At 42.8% G+C, this 23,153-nt stretch overlaps 1 protein-coding gene across 1 annotated transcript in view; it reads left to right on the plus strand.

Annotated features, from left to right (window-relative positions):
- THSD7B (thrombospondin type 1 domain containing 7B) overlaps window positions 1-23,153 on the plus strand; it is a 1,494,436-nt gene that overhangs the window by 52,517 nt on the left and 1,418,766 nt on the right. Inside the window, exon 2 of the mRNA XM_086718478.1 lies at window positions 2,404-2,544. The gene's annotated coding sequence lies outside the window, so the exon portion shown is untranslated. The remainder of the gene's footprint in view (window positions 1-2,403; window positions 2,545-23,153) is intronic.

The following is a 23,153-nucleotide window of genomic DNA, read 5'->3' on the forward strand; positions in this document are numbered from 1 at the left end:
CTATAACATTCAATTAACTCACTCAACCATTGCCTACTATATGCCAGGATAATATTATGATAAAAGAATGAACAAGATAGATGTGGTTCCTTTCCTCATAAACTGTTAACTCTCTGCATCAGTTTCTTCACCTACAAAGTGAGTATAATCGTCCCTAATTCCAAAAGTTGTTGTGACTATATGAGATATATAAGATGCTTAAAATAATTTCTAGCACATGGTCAGTGCTCAATAAATTGTAGATTGTAATTTTTAATACTGAAATTTTTGGATATTCAAGATTTTCATTTATTTCTTTTTAAAGTTTGGTCATTTTCTTTTGTACTGCAATAAGAAGTAGTTTTGGGGACCAGATAATACGAGTTCATATCCTGCTTCTTCCAGTTACTGATTAAAAGACTTTGGGCAAATCATTTAATTTCTCTGGGTTTTAGTTTGCTCATCTGTAAAATGTCAAATGGAATAACAATATCTTCTTTGAGATGGCACACAGCAGAAACTTAATTATTATTATTAATCCATGCACAGAAATATAATGATAACATTGCTTGAGAAAAAATCATCTCAGAGAAAGCAGTAATAACAATTATTATTTTTGTAAATAGCATTCAGAATCTCCACCTAGCCCAATTCTCATACTTTTCACCAAAATACTTCTGGGAACAGAAGAGGGGAAATTATCCTGAGGGTGGGAGTCTAGGGGAGGATGGTGACCCACAGTGGCCTCCTGCAAATGAGAAATCAATTTGTCTAAACTTACCAAGTTTTTGCTTTCCAGTGTATGCTAAATTCAGGCTATTTTAATATGAAGATGTTTTGAATTACCTATCAGTTAAATTACTTTCAGCCCTCTTCTCTCTACTTGACATGCCAGTAGGAAATGGCTGGTTTATTCTGGGGCTTCATGTGGGTCCACCCATCCTATGCATCCCTCACAGCTGCCCATTGGGGGGATTCTGGGCCCCCACTTTGAGAAACACAACCTAAGAGCATTCTGAGTGGCAGTGGGCTTGGAAGTGATGCCCTACTCAATGCCGTGTCACAAAGGGGTGGCCTCCCAAGACACCCACAGCACCAGAGTGAGAACAGGGGTAAGTGGACCCAGGTCAGCCTCTCCCTGCCTAATTTGGCAAATTAGTACTAGAGGCAACATACATTACATAATTCTGTCACCAAGATGATGAAAAGGCAGGATAAAGATGTAGAGAAGTACATCAGTCAGGGCAATAAATCCTAAAGGAATATTATTCCCCCTACCACGCTGCCCTGGAAAGATGCTGGCTGAGGGAGAACCAGATACCAGCAGCTAAGCATAAGTCAGCCAGTAGGCTGAGAAGGGGGAGAACAGAGCAAGAAAAGAAGGCAGCTCGGACATTGAGAGTGAATTGCATGCATTTGGAGAGTAGGGGTGATGGAAAACTTTAGGATTGGGCACCCCACAGTCTTTTAATATGATCAGGGTGAGACAAATAAGCATCGAATTTGCTGGAGTTGACCTGGAGCCGGCTGCATGGGCCATATGGTTTCCCTGACCCATAAAAGTCACTAAGTGAGGAAGTAATTTATTGCTGGAGATCCTGTCCGCCCCAGAATATCCTGGTGTGTTCGCTTCATTGTTTCCTTAATATGGGAATGGGAGAGGAACCGGGCTGTGAGAGGGCTGGGGGTTGGGGGGAGCAAGCAGCTTTGGGTTATTTGCTCTAACAGTTAGACCTCGTTTATTGGAGAGGAGGAAGTTTGGGAAGTCTGATGCCTCTGCCGATCGCGCTGGGTTCACTGGAGTTTTTCCTGCCCGGCCGCTGAGTGACTTGTGGGAGAGGGAGAGAGCTGGGAACATAAAGAGGGAAAAGGGGCCATGAACTTCAAATGAATAACTTGGCATTTGCACAGTTGGAAGAGAGGACATTTCATAAATGGCAAATCATTCCGGAGCCCAGGGAAAGAAGCCAGCCAATATGTCTAATGAATTGGTGCCATAAACGTGAGGGCTGTTTCCTCCCCTGAACATTGCAAATGAAACATCAAAACAATAGCTGCTGATAACCTCTCAATGGAAGCTGAATTCCGACAGAGGTTCCTTTCCTCTGGTAGCTGTCCTGTTTAACAATGAGCCTCCTAACAAAGTCTCCAGACCAGGCAGCAGGAGCCTTGAAAGTTTGCTGGTGCAATTCAGAGTCTTTTCTTTCTTCTTCCTCTTCTCTTTTTAATAGCCCCAGGCTTCGCAGTAGCAATTATTTCGGAGAAGGTATCCTAGGTTTCTTACCTCCGTGTTATCTGAAGATGTTATCTGTATGAACTTGAAATAGGAGCTTTTGCTCCAACACCTGTCAGATCTGCCTCTGCTTCTAGCATAAAAAACCCATGTACTGACGCTAACAACATTTTTGACTTTCTGTTTTTCAGGCTGCATGAAAACAGATTCTGCTGAATTGCTACCTGGACATTTAAAAAGAGCTTCCTTAGAGGATTCCTGACTTAGCTCTAGCAATCTTAACCATCACATGGGCTAAATGAACCCTGGATCATTTGTTTGCCCTTTGGCAGGTAGGATTTTCAAAAGTTAGACCCATGTAAAAATGTGCTCAAATAGTCCCTCAGAACAAACATTTTTCGTGGGCTTCTATAGCCTGCACAACACGTAAGGCATCTGTCTTCTCTCAGACTGAATCATACTAGCCACATTCTTTTTTTTTTTTTTTTAAGTTTATTTATTTTTGAGACAGAGAGAGACAGAGCATGAACAGGGGAGGGGAAGAGAGAGAGGGAGACACAGAATCTGAAGCAGGCTCCAGGCTCTGAGCCATCAGCCCAGAGCCCGACGCAGGGCTCGAACTCACGGACCGCGAGATCGTGACCTGAGCTGAAGTCGGAGCTTAACCGACTGAGCCACCCAGGAGCCCCCTAGCCACATTCTTTTAGGTCCTTGGCCACGGGCCTTTCTAGCTTCCAGTAATTAAAGAACTAGCTACCATCTAGAAGGGTTGGTATCTGGGAAGGAAGATAGAAATCTGGAGGAGAATACAAACTCCAGTCATACCCTTAAATGGCAGTCATTTGTCTTCTGAGGCTGGTCTGGGAAGGAGGGGATGCTAGGAGTCACGTGGAAAACTTAGAAGAGAGGGGTGTAGTGCTCTGTCCTGTGTGTCTGTTTTAGCATTTGCAATTGTACAACCTTGACCTTCTTGTCTTATGAAAAGATCAGGGGCTGGGGAGTCAGGTGACCCAGATTTAAATCCCAGCTATATTAGGCTACTGGCCTGTGTGACTTCGGGCAAGTTTCTTAACCTCTCTGGCCCTTACTTTCCTAAGCTGAAAAGAAGGGCTCATAATACTTATTTCAAATAGGTTGTTGTGAGGATCAAATTCTGAGGCATTTTGGGAAGAAACTGGGATGAGTCCTTTATGTGTGGTCCAGCGGGGCTTCCCCCCCCTCCCCCCATACAAGAGGTGCCATGGTCCCACTCATTTAGTCTATTATCTCTTAACTCAAAAATCATATCCTTAAACTTTCCTTCTCCTAAAATTGTTCTTTCTGTGGGTAAACTTTCAACGGCTTCTATTCCAGTTTTTAGAAGGGATAACATCCATTAAGACTTTGGCTTGAATTAGTTTAGGAACTGGCTAGATTGATGATGACATTGAAGGAGAAACATAGCAGAGAAGGGTGTGGAAATAAGTGAAGGCTTTTCAGGGACATGGAGCTCCATTCCTGGCTGTGACAAAGGGGAAGTATATAGTGGGGAGGGACTTAGGGCAGTGTTGTGGAGAGAGGAAGAAATTGAAAAATCCAAGAACCATTAGAAGATGGAAAGGGAGTACAGAAGAGGCAATTATGGGCATAGAGTGGCTGCTAGCTCCAGGTAGGAGGGACCACTCTTCCTCTGAGATACAAGGGAAGGGAGAAATCATGTGGGCTGAGAGAGACAATCCAGGGAAGAGAGAAGGAGACTGGCAGAATGAGTTCAGTGGGTTAAAGGGTAAAGGGTGAGGCTTTGGAGCCAAGTAGCATAGATGTGTTCCTTTCTGGGAAACTAGCCATCTGATCTTAGGCAATCTGTGTATTTCCAATGATATGACAGTTACTACATCTATAAATGGGGATGGTATCTAATTTGAAGAGCTGACTCAATGACATATTGCAAAATACCTAGAACATGCAGGTTCTTAATAAAGAACCCACTGCATATCATTGTCATTGTCATTATCTGCTGACAGTGGGGATTTTGAATAGCCTGACTACTCAATGAGAGGGACACAATGTTTGGAGGGGCCACTGTGGAATAGTAGTAGTAACAAAAGGTAAGGGCTCAGTGGAAAGTAAGACAGAATGGATTAATAGTGGACCAAGTCCATGGTGTCTGGTGATGTCCAGCAACATCCTCAGCCCAGGATCAGAACTAGAGAACACAGAACTGGATGAGGGGATCCAGGGCTGGGGTCTGGTGTTTGGAACCAGCAGGTGGTTACAGAAGGATGGGGAATAGGTTTTTCCTGTGGTCTGCACTGCTGACAGCTGCACAAGGGGAAGGCAGAGGGGTCAAGTCCAGAAAGGTCTTGGTGACGGCGAAGAGCTGATGCCACAGTGGAGTGGAAGAGTGCAGTCATAAGGGAAAGGCCTCAGCTGTGTACTCACCAGGGAAACAGCCCAGAAATACCAATGTGAAATGAGGCTGTGATGCAGGGACTATGGGGTCAAGAGGTCTGATGTGTTGTCAACAGGGATGGTGAAGTCCTGAGAATTCCTTGGTGGCCAGAAAGAATATGGACTGCATTTATTCAAGAATGAAGAATTGGGTCATGGGGAGGGTCAGTAGTCAAGAAAAGCCATAATGTGAAGAGATGGCTTTGCCAGACCTAGCAAGTCCAGTAGGGAAAAAGACGCTTTGATGGAAGAATGGAGGGCAAGTTCTTGAACGGAGATGTGCATATTGTGTTTGGCTTGTACATTATTAAAAAAAAAAAAAAAAACTGAGCCAACATTTATATATTTTTGTAAAAAATAATCTTGATTTCTGACTTCTGTAGAAAAGTAGGATTATCTGGCAATCCTATGTCTGTATTCCTATATGTTGACATTTTACTATCCTCATTAGAAGGGGATGTGATTTGTCTGTTCATTAGCCCCCTCCCGCCCCCACCATTCCCTGTTGATCCCCAACACTGAGGTTAAATGTCATTTGTTATTTATTCTTGAACTTCCCCCCCTTTTTTTTATGGTAAGAAAATATATGTGTATAGAATATGCATATGGAGGCATTTGAGTTTGTGACCTTGATTTGGAACAAATCCTGTACCAATGAAACTAGGCCTAGATCCAGTGGCACATGAGGGAACCCTAGTTGTTCTAGGAACTTTGTGACCATAGTGATAGGCAGAGAAGGGGTACAGGAAGATAGAAGTAGTGGGTCAGAAAGGACTGAAAGAAGGGAATAAAATGCTATAAAAATAAGAAAACCACAGTTCCTAGGGCTACTTGCCTGGGTCCCTTGAAAGTCTTCTTCATTCAAAGTGGTTGTACCTAGCTCCCTTCCCCATCATGAGGACTGGGCCAATGGGATCAGGGCTCTGTGGTAGATCCTTTGGGTTGCCTGTCCAGTGGGGAGTTATGAGGCCCCTACTTCATCTACTTCCTTGCTGGCCAAAGTTACCTTTTACTATAAGCTTTTGACAATGTCAGATTTTCCATTTTCCAGTCTTCCTTACAACTAAGGTTTAGGCACTATCTTAGTCTATTCGGGCTACTATAACAGATTACCATAGACTGGGTGGCTTATAAACAACAGACATTTATTTCTCACAGTCCTAGAAGCTGGGAAGTTTAAGGTCATGGCACTGGCAGATCTGACATATGGTGAGAGCTCGCTTCCTCAGAGATGGTGCCTTCTCACTGTATGCTTCCATGGTGAATGGGGTTGATGGTGGGGATGCAGCTTTCTTAGGCCACTTTTACAAGATCAGTAATCCCATTCATGAGGGCTGTGCCTTAACCCAATCATGTCCCAAAGGCCCCGCCTCCCAGTACCATCACTGTGGGGGTTAGAATTTCAACAAAGGAGTTTTGGGGGTTCATAAACATTCAACCTATAGTAGACATGTGGTTCAATTATGGCCAATGGGGCTTGAGGGAAAGTTTCTTGGGGGAACTTTGGGGAACATTTCTTCCTTAATCAAGCATGATTCATGAGAGGAAGCACTCATTTTCTTCAGTCAGATGCTGGGGTGTTCATTTAAATTGCCATCACCATGACACCCATCTTGTGCCCATGATGGGACAAGCCAAAGGATCTATCTAGCCAGCATGCCAATCCTGGGGGGCATGGAAAGCTGCCAGGAACCTGGGTCCTTGATGACATTTTTGAGGCACTGAAACAACCTCCTACCATCCACCTCCGGAATATTTTATGTACAGTAATACATTTTCATCACTGTTTAGGCTGCTTTAAATTAGATGTGTTGTTCCTTGCAGCCAAAACTATTGTAAAGAATAGAGACCTTATTCAGAGCTGGGTTTATTTTTTTTTATTTTTTATTTTTTTTTAAATGTTTTTATTTATTTTTGAGACGGAGAGAGACAGAGCATGAGCAGGGGAGAGGCAGAGAGAGAGAGGGAGACACAGAATCCGAAGCAGGCTCCAGGCTCCGAGCTGTCAGCCCGGAGCCTGACGCGGGGCTCGAACTCACGGACTGTGAGATCGTGACCTGAGCCGAAGTTGGACCTCAACCGACTGAGCCACCCAGGCGCCCCAGAGCTGGGTTTATTAATGGGGATGCAGGCCAGTGAGCTGGGTGTCCTCCCAGCAATTGGATAAACACAGTATTATTTTCCTAGTGGATCCATTTAATTTGATGACAGCTCAAATAGTACTTTAATATGAAAACAAACATGGATAACACTGGTATGGCGTATACAATTCATAAGATAAAACATGAGTCTTGGGGCTACTTCCAGGCAAGTTTCCCAGAAGCTTGGGAGATGGTAAGATGTATATACCTAGTGCTTCTCTTTCTATTGAGAACAAGACATAAGACAATTCAAATTAAACTGCAGTTAGAAAGATTAAGTTAGACACAGGGAAGGATTTTGTCTATTATGATTATTAAAGGGACTCTACACGGGAAATGGTACAGGGCAGTTGAATATCAGAGCTTTGGGAGTTTGAAAGAGAAGAGTATTGTGGTTTCAAATGCAGTTTTGCCTGAACTAGTTTTCTCCACTTTCTAGATCCTTGTGAATATCTTGTCATTGTTTTCTATTTGTGAAGAATAATGGTTTTGGGTTTTTGTTTTGTTTTGTTTTGTTTTGTTTTGTTTTGTTTTGTTTTCTCTCAGAGGAAGATTGTGTTCCAGACCCTCCAATGTTTCTTTGGTGATTTATCCTTTGTTTTAATTTAATGTGCTACTCTAATGCTGCCCTGGGGTTTTCCTTTAAGTAGTTAATGTGAATGAAGGGAGAAAATCGCCAGGAGTCAGCCAAATGTTGAGACAGATTGTAAATACCTGTAGGGAAAGTATTTAAGCATTTCCGATAGGAAGGATACTGTAAATTTTACATGCGAGGGCTCTGCATCAAAGCCCAGATCCCAGCTTTTCTCCCCACTTTGTAACTTCATAGACAAGATCAGCACAAAGAACCCACTGTTTCCACAGGCATTTACATCACTGCTCTATCTTGTTATTCCTGACTTCTTGCCAATCATATTGAGAATTTCTTAAGGGGAGTATAAAAACGAATAACCAAACCAGATTTGCCTCCTTGACAGTGAAGAATAGAAAGAAAAGGCTCCCAGAGACAGGCTTTTCTTCTCTTTTCCCTCTTTATTTTAGCTGTATGTTTTAACTTGACACTCTGCCTTTGAGAGCCCCCGGAGTCCAAGCTGATGAAAAGCAGAGTTATTTTCTTCCACGGCTCAAACTTACATTAATTTTTTTTTTTTTTTTAACAGGAAATTTGGAGAAGCATTGGTTTAGGGAATAGGCCCATCACACTTCTTCTCCGGGTTATAAACCCATATTCCAGGCCCCTAGACTGAGGATGTGGTTGCTCCTTTTGGCTCTGTCAGCAATGGCAGGCACAGAGGGCAGCAATAGGAGGGTGGAAGGAGAGGTGGAAAAGTCTCCTCCAATCTGCGTTCCAGGGGCATCTGCTCCCCCTTTTGAAAAAGGTTTCTCCTGTGCTAGCTTGTTTATCCAGGCTAGACCTGCTCTAGCAGTTCTCTACTTCAGCCGTTAGCCTCTCAGCAAGCTAGAGTAGGTCCTCTTCCTTTGTCTACTCATTCAGTCTTGCAGCAAGTTGAGTAAGCACCTAATCATTGTTGCAAAAGCTGACATTGTGTGTGTGTGTCTGCCATTTCTCAAAAGGAGGAGTGGAGGGGAGGGTTAAGAGTGTGGAGTCTGAAGCCCAACTGTTTAAGGGTGAATCTTGGCTAACCAAATGACCTTGGCCAAGTTCCCAAACCTCTGTAGGTCCTGCATGATAGCATCCCACCAGCTTCTTGTGAGGATTGAATGAGGTATTTTATTCTTAAAGCTTAGCCCATCTACCTGGGAGGACATAGCTTGTAGATGGTTATTGTTGGGATCATTGTCAATAGTGTTCAGGAACCCACAAACATGGTGGCCCTTCCCATGGAGCTCTTCTCCTTTTCTGGGCATTTTCAATGTTTATTTATTTATCTTGAAAGAAAGAGAGAGAGAGAGAGAGAGAGAGAGAGAGAGAGAGAGAGAGAGCATGCACACATATGGGTGCAAATGGGGGAGGGGTAGAGAGAGAGGGAGACAGAGAATCCCAAGCAGGTTCTGCACTGTCAGCACAGAGCCCCATGCAGGGCTTGAACTCACAAAGTGTGAGATCATGACCTGAGCCAAAACCAAGAGTTGGACGCTTAACCAACTGAGCCACCAGGTACCTCTCCAGGGCATTTTCTTACCATTTTTATTCCCTGAGCCATCTTCTGCCCACCTCAGTGATTCACCAAGTGAATATTCAATACCTACCAGGAGCTCTGCACTGTACTCAGTGCTGTGGGGTGACAAAAAGACTAGGTGCTATTGGGCCCTTAAGGGGAATTCTGCCTGAGTTGTGTGCTGACCAGTGGGAGGGTGCTGGGAGGGAGTCAGTGTGTTAGGGAGGGAATGGAGAAGGACTGGATCCCACCCTGGTCTGCAGCAGAACCCTGGGTAAGTCATTTTTCCCTCCTGGGGCCTCATCTTCCCCATCTGTAAAAGCAGAAGATTGGTCAACGGTGTTCAAACTTTTTAGGCCAGGAACCATAGTAAGAAATGTCGGGGTGCCTGAATGGTTCAGTCAGTTAAGCGTCCAACTCTTGATTTCAGGTCAAGTCATGATTTCACTGTTTTTGAGTTTGAGTCCCACACGGGGCTCTGTGCTAACAGTGGGGAGCCTGCTTGAGATTCTCTCTCTTCCTCTCTCTACTCCTCCCCTGCTTGCTCTCTCTTAAGAAAAAGAAAAAAGTGTCCACAGTTTTATGTCGTGACCCTCAGACCTATGTATATAACTGAGATAATACTTTTATGAAAAAATAATTACCCTTACTATTGTGAAATTCTCTGTGTTTTCTATTTTTAAAGAATGCTGATCATAACCCTTTATATTGACTTCCTGACCCCTAATGGTTCAGTTTGAAAACCCTGGACTAGATGATCCCCAAGGAGCATTTTAGCGTAAACTTTCCATAATTTTAGATCTACATGGGCTGCTTGGACTTAAGAGAAGAAGGAATAATTAATCTCCCAAAGTAGTGACTGGCTAGATCTCGCTAGATTAATTTTAAAACAATTATATGTATATATAGATAGTTGGCTCTCATACTAGCTTTCTGGAATTCAAGGACATGGTCTAATGGAAAAGAAGAGGCTAATTGTTGGGATTCGTTTGCTGGAGCATGATGAGGCTGCAAATAGTTACAATGTGTATTGCTCATCTGAATTGGGTTTTCATTTGTGGAAAGAGAAGAAAGAATCCTGTCATTAAAGTTTGTTCCTGCTCTCTAAAGTATGGGAATTCTGGAAAGAATCCATCTCCTCAAGGAAAAAAAAAAAAGGCCAGTTTGTTTTAATCCCTAAATGGATACAGTCCTGTGAATTAGGACTTGGGAGAAAGAACTTCCCTGCCTATGTAAATGTTTGTTTTTGCTCTAATGTGTTTGTCCATTTGCTTGACTGCTCAGGAGATAGTCATCTAGAAACACAAACTTCAGGAGAAATTTAAAATCCAGAACAAACAAAACCCACCACCCCAACCCCCACAGACAGAAAATCAACCTGTGACCATCTAATGTGATGTCCTTAGGCTGTCCTTTCACATTTCAGAGAGAAAACTTACATCGCAGTGGGCCTTTCAAGACTAGGCTCTATACTAGGGCTTACAAACACCCATTTCGGGGAAGCCCCTTCGTGCTATCCTGAGTCAAATAAAATCAAAGACTTTTCTACTTTTTTTTTTTAAACAGAGGGCTGGCTCTCTCTTGCTCTTTGCACCCAAAGGAAACTTCTGGAATTTTCAGTGACTTTCTGGGATCAATGGCTTTTTTTTAACATCTTGAGATTTTCTAAGTGCTTCCCTTAGTTTGGAACAAAGCCTGATCAACACCTGCAGACTGACAGGCCCTTTGGGAAAAATGTCAGCCTGAACTTTCATGGATGCAGACTTTGTCTTAAAGAAGTCAAGGCAGGCTTTCTGTTCTTTCAAACTGTTGTCTGGCCTAGACTTTGCTCAAGAACACAGGATTCTGGGGGCACCTGGGTGGCTCAGTCGGTTGGGCGTCTGACTCTTTTTTTTTTTTTTAATTTTTTTTTTTCAACGTTTATTTATTTTTGGGACAGAGAGAGACAGAGCATGAACGGGCGAGGGGCAGAGAGAGAGGGAGACACAGAATCGGAAACAGGCTCCAGGCTCTGAGCCATCAGCCCAGAGCCCGACGCGGGGCTCGAACTCACGGACCGCGAGATCGCGACCTGGCTGAAGTCGGACGCTTAACCGACTGCGCCACCCAGGCGCCCCTGGGCGTCTGACTCTTGATCTGGCCTCAGGTCACGATCTCATGGTTTCGTGGGGTTTGGGCTCCGTGCCTGGCTGCATGCTGTCAGTGTGGGGCCTGCTTGGGATTCTCTCTTTCCCTCTCTTTCTGTCCCTGCCCCGCTAGCATTCTCTCTCTGAATAAATAAATAAACTTAAGAGAAAAAAAAAAAAAAAAGAACACAGGATTCTGAGTCAATGGGTTAGGCAAGTTTGTTAACCTCCCATGCCTCTGTAAAATACAGCTAATAATAGTATTGAATTTATAGGATTAAATTATATAACACATATACAGTGTGTAGAATCAGTGGTAGGTTAGTCAGTAAAGAGCAGCCTCTAGTGTTCCTGTTGATTTACACATTATCCCAGGAAGAAGGTGGAAAATTCAGAGGCAGAGATGGAAAGAATGACGCTAAAGGAGGTACCACTTGCCTAAAGCTATGTTATAAGTCCAGAAGAATGGAACCAAGATAGTATTATTGGCCCATCCGTCTAACTGGGGCACGGGAGGGAGGTGGCTATGCAGTCTTGGTGAAAACGGGTCAAGAGAGAGCGCTTCAAGAAATGGGGATAGAGATACCAACCCTGAAGGGTTGCTAAAAAGATAAATTTAGCGGATGAAGCTTTTGATTGGAACTTGGCACATGGCAGGGCTGGATAAATGGTGACTATAATAATAGCTTTCTTTTACTACAGCTCAGCCCCTTCATTGGAGCTTCAGGCTTTCTGAATTCAGAGCCTTCCTCTAGGTAAGGAAATGGCAGTTTGCCGGAATACAATGGTCTTTTTAAGGCAGCCGAGATGCTTATCTTATTCCAATATTTACCCTATTGAATAGGATTTGGGTGGCTTACTTTTCTATTCCTCTGGGGAGTAAGGTTTCACTGTGTTAAGTTGAATATCAACTTTTAAATGAAAAATGGATAAACCTGAGAGAAAAACCCTTTTTTGACCCAGGGAAGAAAAATGCTCTGCTGAAATCTGGCTGGGATTCTTCCCCACCCCACAACCTTAGGGCCAGGGAGCCCAGGGGAAAGCTGGAAGGGGTTTGGATTGGCTGAAATAACCATAGACGTTTAGCAGGAACCCTATCCAGGCTCATGGTGAACATCTGGAATGTTCTAGCATTTGATTGCATAACACTGGATGGTAACTTGTCCTGAGTGCAGAGCAGCTGTTGACTGAGCCAGAGCTCTCACCTCTGCCACCCCACCCCCCACCAGGTGGCCCTAGGTCTGGTCAGCCTTCCTGGTTTAGGCTAGGTTAAATCCTACACCATTTATTTTGTTCCAGTTTGTCTCAAATCAGCCCCAGGAAATAGAATCAATGATAACAACTTCTTTAAGAAGAACAATGGCCAAATTAGCCCTGTGGGTATAGGTGTGTGTTCAGCAATCAGCACTTCTCCTTAGAATGGAAGACTTCATAATCACTACCAAAAGTTTTCCCTTCAGGTAAGACTCAAGACAACTGTGTGTATTTGGAATATCCAAAAGTTTCAAGTGTTTTTTCTTTGCCAGGACTGTCAAGGACTAGATATATTTGTACTCAGATAATCTTCTCAATATAACTCTGTAAAACAGGGTTTTACAGTTGAAGAAACTGAGGCATAGTGCAGTTGGGTCACTTCAGGATTCAATAGCTGGTGAAGGACAGAGCCAGTGTTTAAAAGTGTGTGCATACAATTCTTAGCATGATACTCTTGCTGGAGCCATTTTTGGAAACTGAGCAAGCTGTGGGTATGTAAAGGTGGTGGCTTTTATTTCCCTCAGTAAGCTTCCATCAGGTTAGAGGAGGATAGGACCGGCCAGAGGAAGTGAAAGAAAAATGAGAGAAATAAAGATACTGCTTGTGAAATTAAGATTCAGGTTCCAGCATGTGTTTATGTGGTACCAACTAAAATTCTTTGGATTTCCAAGATACTGGGAGGCAGGGAGGACACTCAGCCTCTTCTACCCCACCTGAGTAATTTCATTTGTTCTATTTAGTTGATGGAGGAATCATGGACAAGTTGTCCAGGGAGAAAAGACTGGAGTTGTGACAGACAGTGGGCATTTTAGTCTGCACCTTTCCTGGAAGCTGAGGCTGTGTGAAAAGAGAAGATGGGCAGTAGCTGCCCATGAGCTCATGAGAAAAAAAATCTCAAAGCAATGCTTAAATGTTACACTAGCAAGGCCCTCCTCCCCCAGACTTCTACTTTCAAACATGAGAATTTCTCCAATGATGTTTTGAAGTCTCCCATCAGCACAGAATTGCTTATTTACTTTGTTCAATCCATACATAGGTGTTTATTGAGAATTGTCTGTGTGCCAGGCACTTTTATAGAACCTAGAGATATAAGGAGAAAAGATGGACAGGATTGATGGCATTAGCAACAATAACAAAAACTGTAATATAATGAACAATGGTACAAACAACATTAAAATTAATAAACAGAGTAGGATAAAATAGCACTGTATATGCCAATTATCAAGTGAGTATCCATAATATGTAAAGAGCACTTATAAATCAACAAGAAAAAGACACACCCAGTAGAAAAAAGAGCAGAGAATAGAAACAAGTTATTTCCAGAGGATTGGGGGGGAAGGTCCTTGCCTTGGATTCAGGGTTTAGCAAAGGAGGAAAATTCATTTATAAGGGATAAGTGCTGTGAACAGAAATAAGTACAGAGGAGTTACATCACCTGTGTTAGTTTCTGAAGTTCAAAGGTAGCAAAAATCAACTGAGTAAAAGTTACCCTTAATAGATCTCTTAAATCCCCAATGTACTGTTTACCTGATTTTGTGTATTTGGCATTTAAGAAGCACTGGTAGAGACTAAGTGAAGGAACAGAAAGAATACAGAGGTCTGGAGATTCAATCAGTTCTGTTCTTCCAGTGGAGGGATATAGGCAGGTTGTGCCTGTTGGGTTTGAGGTGTCCTGGGGACCTCTGGTTGGAGCTTTTCAGTGCGGTTGTACACATGGGTTTAGGCTTAGCTCAAAGCTGGGAAGAGTGTACTGGGACCTTGCATTGAGAATCAGCTGCTGCTGGGGAGCCTGCATGGCTCAGTCAGTTAAGTGTCTGACTCAGGTCATGATCTTACAGTTCTTGAGTTTGAGCCTCACATCGGGCTCACTGCTGTCAGTGCAGAGCCTGTTTTGGATCCTCTGTCTCCCTCTCTTTCTGACCTTCCCCCGCTCATGCTCACTCTTTCTCTCTCTCTCAAAACAAATAAATAAACATTAAAAAAATGTGGTTTGCACATGTTACAGTCGTTACTCTAACTCCCAGGTTCCATATTAATCTCTTGCCTTTTGTTTTCTCTTATGCTTCATTAGTATTCAAAAAAAAATTTTGGAAGTAAAATTCACACAACACAAAATTTACCATTTTATTTATTTATTTATTTATTTATTTATTTATTTATTTATTTATTTATTTAGAGATAAAGAGCTAGTGTGAGTTGGGGGGGGGCAGGGGGGAGAGAGACAGGGAGAGAGGATCCCAAGCAGGCTCTGTACTGTAAGTGCAGAGCCAGAAGTGGGGCTCAAACTCATGAAACTGTGAGATCATGACCTGAGCTGAAGTCAACAGTCAGATGGTTAACCACTGAGCCACCCAGGTGCCCCTTAACTGTTCTAAAGTATTCAACTCAGTGGCTTTTGGTACATTCACAATGTTATGCAACCGTCACTGCTATCTAATTCCAGAACAGTTTTCTCACCCTGAAAAGAAACCCTTTATACATTAAGTGGTCACTTCCCCTTTCCCTTTCCCCACAACCACTGGCAACCACTAATCTGCTTTCTGTCTGTATGGATTTTCCTATTCTGGAAATTTGCTATAAATGGAAACATATATGTGGCCATTTATGCCTCATCACATGGCACAATGCTTTCAAGGTTCATCCATGTTGTAGCATGTATCAAGTGCTTCATTCCTTTTTATGGCTAAACAATATTCCATTTTAATAGATACACCAATTAAAAAAATCTGTTTATCAGTGGATGGACATTTGGGTTGTCACATTACTCTTTTTAAAAATATTCTTGGGGTGCCTGGATGGCTCAGTTGATTTAGTGTCCAACTTTGGTTCTGTACATAATCTTGCAGTTTGTGGGTTTGAGCCCCCCACATCGGGTTTGCCTCTGTTAGTGCAGACCCCTATTCAGATCCTCTGTCTCTTTCTCTCTACTCTTCCCCCACTTGCACTCGTTCAAAAATACACTAAACATTCAAAAAATATTCTTTGGTATTGTATATAGCTTATAGCCACCTCAAATTCTTTTTTTTAATAAGGCACAAGACAGATAGGCAATTAAAATTTATATATGTGTCTATGTATGTATATAGCTGCATGTAAGATTCTGTACAGTGACCAATACAAATAAAGTATTGTCATCATTTCTGAGCTCAGATAATAAAATGTGGTCTCTAATTATTCAGTGAGGTATTCATCCATAATTTGTGACCAGTTCTGAGTCTCTCCTGGGTCCCTACATTTCGCTTAGAGGTTAAGGTGCGTCTGGAGATGTGATCCATTTGTCCTGGTGATAACTGCTCACCTGACCCACTGCCCCTCACCAGCACAGACACCTCTTCCTCCTTGGAGTCAGGAACAAGAAAAGGGAGCAGGATTGGACTGCTTTTCCCAAGTCCTTTTTGTTCTTTTTTTTTTTTTTTTTTAGGTTTATTTATTTTTGAGAGAGAGAGGGAGAGAGAGAGAGACAGAGCATGAACAGGGCAGAGAGAGAGGAAGACACAGAATCCAAAGCACAGAGCTGTCAGCACAGAGCCCAACTCGGAGCCCAAACTCACAAGTGGTGAGATCATGACCTGAGCCCAAGTCGGAGGCTCAACCGACTGAGCCACCCAGGCGCCCCTCCAAGTCCCTTTTGCTGTTTACAACCATGGATGGATTTGAATTAAAATGAGGTCATGGGCTATTAAGATGACAGTGCAGTCGGTGGGGTGCGTGAATCACCTGTGTGTGTGAAATGCCCATGGCTGTTTGGTAGAATTCAGGCTCCAGTCTCTGTTTTCTTCTGTGGGTGGGTTTAGGAGTGGATAGCAGACGTGTCATTGGAAATGAATGTGCTCCATGGGCATCCAAGATCACCTCTCTGCCTCTACCCTCCCCCTTATCTGGACTCACAGAACAAAACTGCATGAAAAGCCTTCCTGAACAGGAAAAAGTGGCCAAACTTCAGTTGGTTATGTTTTTGGAGAACTTAGTTATGTGCAGCAGCCTGAGCCGTACCTTGATGGTGGGAAATAAGGATAGGATCAAGGCAAGGATGTGCAGCAGGTGTCTTTAGGGCCACTCTGCCTGGTCAGTAGTTCTGGAGGGCAGCTGAGGAGGCCAGGAGAGATTCTTCGTGGCTGTCCTTGGCTATTATTGATGGCTGTTCTACTGTCTTAAGAACATGCCAAGAGAGAGTCAGAGTGCTGGGCTGGTCTCTGGGAACAACAACAACAACAACACAGTGTCTGAAATCAGTTCAAGACATTCAAGGATGGGCCAATTCCTATGGCTTTTTTTTTTTTTTTTTTTTTTTTTGTGGGGGTGATGAGCCTGTCTGGGGGCATAAATTCCTAACCTTTGAATTCTTACCAGAAAGTGTGGCTGTGTAGTCCTGTGATGAGGTCACTCAGAGCCACTTTGTAGATGCAGAATTCCAGGCTAATTGAATGGAGCAGCTGGCTCCAGTGGGCATGTTTTATGTTCTGATGATCTCCAGAACTGTCCTGTGTGGTAAAATGTACTCCCCACCCCCCACCCCACCCTCCCATAGGCAACTTGGTGAGCAAGGTGGCAGCAGCAGAAGAGGGCGTGTGGACACTGGGCTGGTTGGGTTGGTTAGGTTGGGTCTCTGACCAGGTGAGAAATGTTAGACTTTGGGTTCTTTAGAAGTTTAAGTTAGACCATGGTTTCAGATCTGGGTTGCAGATCTCATGAGAAGTAAGAGAAATTGAGTGCATTAGAGACATAAGATCACTAGAGACAGCCCATGTTCCAGTTCCAGAGGGCCCAGGAGGGGGACAGTGGGCCAGAAGCAGGATCACATATGATGCAGACTCATGCACACATGTGATGTTCCTGTGTGAGCACATGTGCACTCTGAATGTGGTGTGTATATGTGCATCTAGGGTTTGTGTGTGCAGAGGGTGCTGGATGTGTTTATGTGTTTGAGACCAGTGTGCAGATGTGAATGTGAGCAGGGGGCCCTAAGCACTTGCAAGAACTTTGGTATGTGAATTTAGAGGTTGGCAGGTGTGCAGTGGTGTTTGGGTTGTGGGTTGGGCTGCTTGTGAATTTAAACCTCACATGTGGTCAAGGCCAACTGTGCTAAGTAACTTGTCTTCTGAGGGTTGCTGTTCTTAAAGGCTGTCAGGAGTTGAGAATCTGGGGTTGCACTTAGATCTTTTTAGGGTTTCATTTACTGAAATTAATGGAGCTGTGAAACCTACTGCGAGAGGTAAGTAGAATTACTGGGATCTTAATAATAAATGCGTGCTGACCATTCTCAGGAACAACTTTCTCCTGCAAACCTCTGACTTCTAGTTTCTGGTTCTAGCTTCTGAGTTCAGATGCCTTCCACAGGCTATAAACTCAAAGACAACTCATAGGTTTAAATTGCATCTCGAGCTGTCAGCAACTCGGATGGACCATACTTGGGGGGAGAGAGAGGAGAATCAGAGTCATCTTAGAGTTGGAGAGACCTGCAGAGCTGTTGATGAACTCCTGGGTGAGTTAGGCGTGCTGAGTTCTGGATTGGGTTATGCTGGCTGACCATGGATGAAGAGATGCTTCTGGACATAGTGGCTCATGTGCAAGACCATGGTGTTGTTGGGCATGGACTCTCCATACCCCCTTCATGTGCGACGGTGTTAGGATTTCAGGCCACCAGCTGCCCGCCCATGGTTTCAGGCCACAGTAGTGGATCTCCAGTAGTGTTTCTGCACCTTTTGTACCACTTTGGAAAGGTAGCAGTGCAGGTTTCTGGAAAAATGATCAATTGTTCCTAATGGACAAAGCCCTTTAGTTTGCAACCAGTCGATACGTGTTCACAAAATCAATATTTTCCCACAAAACTATGTGTTTTCTGGTGTTTCAGGCAGTGTTAAAAGGTAGCAAAATCCACTGGTGCCTTCCATGCACCAAACAGATGCTGAGCTGCCTGCCCTTCACGGACCCAGGATTGCTCTCCGCACCCTGTGAGGCAGGCACTATTATCCACCTTTCAGGAATGAGAAACAGAGGCACTGAGAAGTTAAGTAGTGGAAGCTTGTGTGCTTCACCACTCTGCTAGTCTCTTGTCTCACATTCTTAAGATCTTGGCTACATAGAATCCCTTTCTTCATCTAAGAATTCGCTGATAGGAAAATGCATTGTGTTTGAAGGGAGAAGCACAATCCCAACAGATTCCACATAGTGACAAAACCCAGTCCCTCTACTGAGCAGGAGAAAGCCTAGGCTGGAAGCAGCAGACTGGGGCATCCCAATCCGGGAACCAGCTTCCTGCAGCCCACAGCCTCCTGGTGGAGGGAGGGGGAGAACCTTGAGGCGTGGGGGTGGGTACAAGGTGGGGGGCTGGGGGATAGGCTTGTGGGGCCAGCCTAGTGAACCTTTGGTTTCAGGCCCTTCTAGTAAAATTAGCCCAGTGCTCTGTTTCCAGTGATAAGTGGTGGGATTTCATCCCTCCAACAAAGACCCTTTGACACATTTATTAATGAATTATTAAACATGATGTTTGGAGACGTTTTCCTGTTAAAGAATAATCCTCAAGTCCTTGAAAATGGATCAGTGCCCCTCCTAACTCCCTTTCAAAATCTTCCTCCCCACCAGCATAGCTGCTGGGTTTTGTGCCCCGAGACTGACTGAGGTGCCTTGCACAGGCCGCCACTCTTTGTTTTTCCCTCCTCACAAGTTAATTTTCCCAGGGTCATGCGGCGGCAGCTCACTATGGACACAGCATTTTCCTGCAAGATATTTTCTGAAGCCACCAACAGCCTTTTGGTTTTCAGCATCCTCATTTAAAGAAATTTGCATTAACAGTTCTTTGGGCCCCCTCATTTACATACATGTTTGAAAGGGCAGGAGCTTGGGGAATGCGATGAAAAAAACGTGAATGTGCTGGTATTGCATGCTCCGCAGGGATGCCCACAGCTTTCAAAAAGTAGACATTTAACTTCCAGTTATCTCACTATGTTTCTGTGCAGTGATGGAGTCTGGGAAGAAAATAAATGCTGCTTGTTCATTTTTTCCTACCTTTGCCTCTTATGACAGAGAACAATGAGAGAACAGTTTTTTTTGTGTGTGGAACGGCTTTTCTGGGGGTGGGGGAAACAGGGCATTAATTAAGACCCATTAGGGAATGAAATGGAATGTGTCCTAAAGGAGCCGAAAATGTTTTGCAGTTAGTACCGGATCTGATTTGGTGCAGTACCCTACAGGCAAGATTTCTTTGAGTTTATGATTCTGAGAATCATTTTGACCTGTGGGTCAAAATACGATTATTTTGAATCAGTGATGTTGTATATTGTTTTATTTTTTATTTTATTTTTAAAATTTTTTTTTAACATTTATTTATTTTTGAGATAGAGAGAGAGCATGAACAGGGGAGGGTCAGAGAAAGAGGGAGACACAGAATCTGAAACAGGCTCCAGGCTCTGAGCTGTCAGCACAGAGCCTGACGCGGGGCACGAATCCACGGACCGGGAGATCATGACCTGAGACGAAGTCGGACGCTTAACCGACTGAGCCACCCAGGCGCCCCAATGATGTTGTATATTGTTTAGAAATTAGGTTGGATCTGTGACATTTGCCAAGTCCTGTTGAGACATGAATGTAAGTGTTTTGTGCTTCATATGGTAGATCCTAGCTAGGGGTAATTACCGAACCACAAGTATAACTCCTTCCAAGTTTTACAATGGAGAAAAAAAAAAAGGCAAGGAAAGCCTTGCGTGCAGCCATATTTTAAAAAAGAATATGAAAAATAAGATGTAAATTTGAGTGGCATGAAGTTTTATTTAGACCTGTTGAATCTGACTTAAACTGGGATCCATGGATCCCCCACAAAGGAGTTTATGTTTAGAATTCTGAATTTCTCTAATTGAAAATTGGCATGTCCTTTAATTATGAATGTAGGTGACAAACCACATAGCATTAGCAGACCTATGACTATAAATAGTAGAAATGACAGCTATTTCCATAGCACACTGAAATTATTTCAGATATGTCAAAAGATGATTTGCTTCACTGCTTTACAATTATGGCAGTGACTAGGCTACCCCCTAAATTTTGTGTTAAGTGCTTTTAAAAAAATTGTTTTTAATGTTTATTTTTTTTGGCCCTGTGATCTGTTTACCAAGACCCTCAGGTGATTCTAATGTTCCGTAAAGTGTGGTACTCCATGCTTAAACCATCCCTTATCTCTGGGATTGAATAAAATTGGAGGCAGCTGTTCTCCACCACATGCTCGACTCTGCTATTTGCTCTTAGCCGTAGCGGGATGATTTCGGCTTTTGACCCATTTAGCCTTGCCTTGGCTTTGGGAGCTTCTAGCGCTTTGAGATTTATCTTTGGGACTGAACATGTCTTACTCTTAGGCTAGTTTACTTTATCAAGGCTACAGGCAAAAGTGATCCTCATCAGCTGGATTCCAACAGTAGAAGGGGAAGCTTGGAAGTAGGGGTATGGGTGTGGGTTGGCTGATGTGCTTAGAGTAAGTAACTCGTTCTCAATTCCTCTTAGCTTCACCTTTGCCCTTGGTGTTTGTCCACCTCTTCCCTGCCCCAGTCCACCTATGTGAGGCAGCCTTTTTATAGCTTGACTTTGGTCACACTGGGAATATTTACACCATGGGAATCGCAAATGCTTCAAATCAAGGTATTTTTTATTTGTTTTTTCTGTTCTGTTTTGGTTTTTAAAGAGTTCGTTTATGAGCACACCTCTGAACTCATGATTTAAATAAAAATTGGCACTAGTTTGTGTGAACTTGAGAATGTAATTCAACGTGTTAACTATCACTGTACACAACTGAGAAAACATAATAGGTCTAGATAAGAGAATGGAAATTATACACAATTCAAAGAAAATTATATTTAACATTTTGAGTCATTTCTTCCATGCTATGCATTTTGTTTAAATATTTGAGATTATACAATTTGGTATTCTTTTTATCAACCACCATTATATCATAAGAATTTTCCTATGTTTTTATTAAAATTATTTGAAAACATGTTTTTTAATAGCTGTGTTAATATCTCACTCTTGCGATTAAACACTACCTGATCTGCATTATACATGATGCTGCAAGGTCTCTCTTTTTCTGCATTTTAATTGTTTTCTTAGATTATATTCCTAGGAGAAAAATTACTGGATCAGCTTTTGAAGTTTAAAAACATAATTCCAAATTGTTTTAGAAAATGTTTATACTAGTTTATATTCCGCCCCAAGTGGAGAGGGAATAACTCCTTTTAGTTGCTATGTTGACCACACTGAGAATTCTGTTTTAACATAGAAACTAGCATTTTGGCACACTGCATTTGGATGTCTGTTTGTTGTCTGATAGCTTTAGAAGGAGACAACCAAATTTGGAGTATTACTAAAAAAAAATGTTGGTATCATGACAATTCCTTAGGCTCTACTGGGGGAAGGAGGTTGGCCAACATGAATAGAAATGATAGTCATACTCTTTTTATGTGCCAATCTTTAGGAATTTGAATGCATTGCAATGAAAGTTGAAATATGAAGAGAGGTTTTGCATATGGCCATATTGAGTGAGGGTGACAGTGACACATGGTTTATCCCAGAGCAGTGGTGGCTGGGAAGTTAACCACTATACTTTATTCTTCTGTTGCTGGAGACAGTGTAGTCCTCTTCCATCTAGGTGGTGGTAGGGTGGGGAGTGAGAAGCAGGAGTGAGTGAGGGGGATGTAGCCAAGATTGTACCACTCCTTTTATTAATTAAACATTTAAAACAGCAGCAGCAACTTTTATTGTTTTATTCTTATTACAAAAGGAATGTATGCTCAACATAAGTTAATTTGAAAAATATAGACAATCTAGAATAAATATTACTCAGAAAAAAAACCACTACTTACCAGTTGCATTCTTCCAGTCTTTTTTCCTGTGCATCTGTATGTACATATAGTTTTTATCTTTTGCGTATGCAATTTTATTTATCTATTTATTTTTAATGTTTATTTATTTTCGAGACAGAGAGAGACAGAGCATGAGCAGAGGAGGGGTAGAAAGAGGGGGAGACACAGAATCTGAAGCAGGCTCCAGGCTCTGAGCTGTCAGCACAGAGCCCGACTCGGGGCTTGAACTCATGAGCTGTGACATCATGACCTAAGCTGAAGTCAGTTGCTTAACTGGCTGGGCCACTCAGGCACCCCTGCATATGCAATTTTAGACAAAAAAGGCATGGTGTACAAGCTGTTGTATGATTTCCTTTTTTCTTCCTTTTACTCCCTTTAAACTGAATAGACTGTAAATACCTCTCTCTGTCATTTAATAGCCTTCTAAGCATCCTCTTAAATGTCTGCCCGATATTCTATATATGGATATATTATTTTTATTTAAGCCATCCCTTATGATTGGACACTTTTGCATCATGTGTTTTACATTATTGTCAATAATACTTTTTATCCACTGAACCCTGGGTTTTATAGCTAGCAGCTTTGTTTGGGAACAGTTCAGAGAGAAGCTGACTCAGTCCTAGAAGGTCCCAGCTGACCGACTCCAAGACGGATTCTTGTGCCTGTGCTTTGCACTTCTTTCCTCTCCGACCATTCCCCTCTCTTGCTCTCACAGATCTATGACACAGGGAGGTACAGGACTCTCCATCTTCCCTGCTCAATCTGACTTGTACTTCATCTCAGGAGCCCACAGAGCCTCCGACTGAGATAATTCTAACTATACCATGCTGCCTCTGCTGCTTTTGTGCTTAAAATAATTATGGGCACTGTTAAACAGTAAGGTGGTAATGTGAGGATTAGGAGAGAAATGACAGTCTCTTGCCTGACCCCTGCCAATCTCCAATAACCTATCACTCCTCAGAGGTAACCAGTTATAATTTTTTAACTTGTTTCCATATTTTAAAAAATGTTTATTTATTTTTGAGAGA

The sequence above is a fragment of the Puma concolor genome, chromosome C1 (assembly GCF_028749965.1).
Source record: "Puma concolor isolate L17-30 chromosome C1, mPumCon1.1.hap2, whole genome shotgun sequence".
NCBI classification, from domain to species: Eukaryota; Metazoa; Chordata; class Mammalia; order Carnivora; family Felidae; genus Puma; species Puma concolor.